We start from the raw sequence: 2,717 nt of genomic DNA, 5'->3' as shown, positions 1-2,717 counted from the left end.
TCAATTTCCTAGTATATCTTTATTTTAATTTTTTAGCAGTATTCCTTGTGACTGTTCAGTTAGTTATTATTAATATCCCCTATGGCCACATTTACAATATATTGGAATACTTTTATTTAACATTACCCTTTCTTTATAAAGTTTGATTCTCATAAACGCAAATCTTCCCGTTCTGTTACCAGCTTTCCCTGCAATGACAGTACTACAATCTAAGGGCCAAGCAGCTGTAGCACCTGTGCTGTTTTCGGATATATCCATGATAACAGTGTCAGGCAGTATGTCGCCAGCTATGGACCTGGAACCTAACCCAGATTCAGACACAGTGCTGATCCTCTTTTCTTTGTATCTCGGCTAGTTGCCAATCTACAAAGGAGACAAAGTTGGCCACAAAGAAAAAAGGGTCAACACTTCTCCATCCTAAGATGTTACTATCTGGTCTAAGTAACGTTTAACTATGCTATCATCGACATTATATTCATTGATCCAATCTGACTTGGCTTCTGAGTAACCTGTCCACCAGATGAGATATTGTGAAAAACAAGCAAAGCTGAGCAAAGAGAAGGTTTGCAAGTTATATTTAAAAGGAAGAAAAATATAAAGTTCTAAGCTAAAGAAAGAAAGTGAAGAGACTGAGGAAAGCTGTCTCTTATATAGGAGACAGTGAGTGAAGATAAAAAAAAGGTAAATAAAAGAGAAGGATACTTTTCTTTGTGGCAGCCAGTAGACACCTAGGTCGGCATTGCTGTACTGGAATCCAAGGCTGCCACAAAGAAAAGTATTCAGGCGATGATTCCAAGTGCATGGTGCCTGCTTCAAACCATATAGGGAGCGGCGTAGCTTGAGAACACTCTTGGTCTGGTCACCAGTCATGCCATCAGGAATCTCGACATATATGTCTTCTTCCAGGTCACCATGCAGGAAGGCAGTCTTGACGTCCATGGAGTGTAGCAGCCAGCCATGATAGGCTGCAAGTACTATGACTATACGAATAGACTTGTAGGTCACCACAGGTGGAAACACATCATAGTAATCAATCCCAGGGCGCTGCTCAAAGCTGACTACCAGGCGGCCCTTGTACAATGGTGGCTTGTCATCTGAGCCTTGTTTGACAACAAATACCCAGCGTGTGCTCAGAGGGTGGATTGAGGATGAGCGTGGGACAAGCTCAAACACCTCATTCTCAGCAATAGATGCCAACTCGATTTTGATTGCAGTCTTCCACAAGGGTGCTTCCTCTGAGTGCATGGCCTGGATGTAGGATGTGGGGCCTGATACAGCCACACCACAGAACAGGGTACCATTGTTCTGTACCAGAGCATCTTGGTCGTCATCATAGCTGTTGCTGTTATAGTCATAGTCGACATCATGGTTGAGCATGCTGGTGCTGTCGGCCTGCACTCTGTCATCCACTTGCCACCAGTCTGTTGTAGGCTGGCTGTTTCTAGTGGTGAGAGTGCCTTGCTCATGAGCAGCAATGTCAGTGATTTGTGCTGAGGCTGCTGAGCGACGGCTGAGCATGGGTGTTACTGGGTTAGTAGCTCTGGCAGCAGTAGACGATAGCCTTAAGGGAGATGGGTTGGTTGGCTGGTGTCTGTGGATGTTGACACTGGTGCTGGTAGTATCTTGAGCACTGCGGCTTGACAGAGATGATGGATGCCCAGGAAAGGGCTCTCTGCCTAGTGGCTCAGTGGTTGATGTACTGTTTCTGCTGTTTCTGCTGTTGCTGTTCCTGTTGCTGGTACTTGTGGCTGTGGCTGAAGAATGGCAAACTGGAGTGTGCTGGGGTGTTGAGCTAGGACTGTGCTTCTCATGGGCAGTGACAAATGAGGCATCAGTAAACTCAGACTCACTGTTGCTGTTGTTGCTGCCACATAGGATAGACTGGATTATTCTGCTGTTTCTCTGGTGCCTCTCCTGAACATGCCTCCACTTGTCCTCCTCTTGCAGCTGTGCCAGATGCAGGTTGTCATCTTTATCAAACTGATCTGCTATGTGTATGGGGCCACGCTGTGTGGGCATGTCAGTCATGTCTGACTCATACAAGTAGAATGGTACAGAGGGTGCACTTTCATTGTAGAATGGAAATTCTGCATCCACAAACTTGGCTCTTGAGGTGTATAGAACATGGCCAGTGTCTATGCAATACAGCAGTGCCTTGCCATCATTGGTTCCCAGGTACACACACTTTTGGGCATGCTCACCAAACTTAGAACGCAGCTCAGGAGGGTACTCACTCCAGACCAGACAGCCAAATGGATGGATGTTGGCAATGTTGCTGGTACTGTCTAGCTCCTCAAATGGTGTGCTCATTCCAAGAGCATGCTTGGGCAGACAATTAAGCGCCCAGTTAGCATGCATAATGGCAAAAGCCCATAGACAAAGAGAGACGCCAGACTGCAGCAGCATGGTATTGGCCATCTCTACCAGGGTGTGATTGTATCATTCAGCTACACCATTCTGCTGGGAGTGTGTGGGGGGAGCTGGTAATCTGGCAAATGCCATTGGCCTCACAGAATGCCTTCATATCTCCATTGATGTATTCACCACCATTGTCAGAATGCAATGTCTTGACCTTGGCATTCAGCTGGCACTCCATCTTGGCCACATACAGCTTGAATCTGTCAGTGACTTCTGATTTGCGCTCCATGAGATACACAAGCACACTGCGGGAGTAGTCATCTATGAAGGTGACAAAGTACTTGCTATGCTCAGCAGAT

The sequence above is a fragment of the Kickxella alabastrina genome (assembly GCF_025024165.1).
Source record: "Kickxella alabastrina strain RSA 675 chromosome Unknown BX661scaffold_6, whole genome shotgun sequence".
NCBI lineage: Eukaryota > Fungi > Kickxellomycota > Kickxellomycetes > Kickxellales > Kickxellaceae > Kickxella > Kickxella alabastrina.
This window is presented reverse-complemented; position numbering follows the sequence as displayed.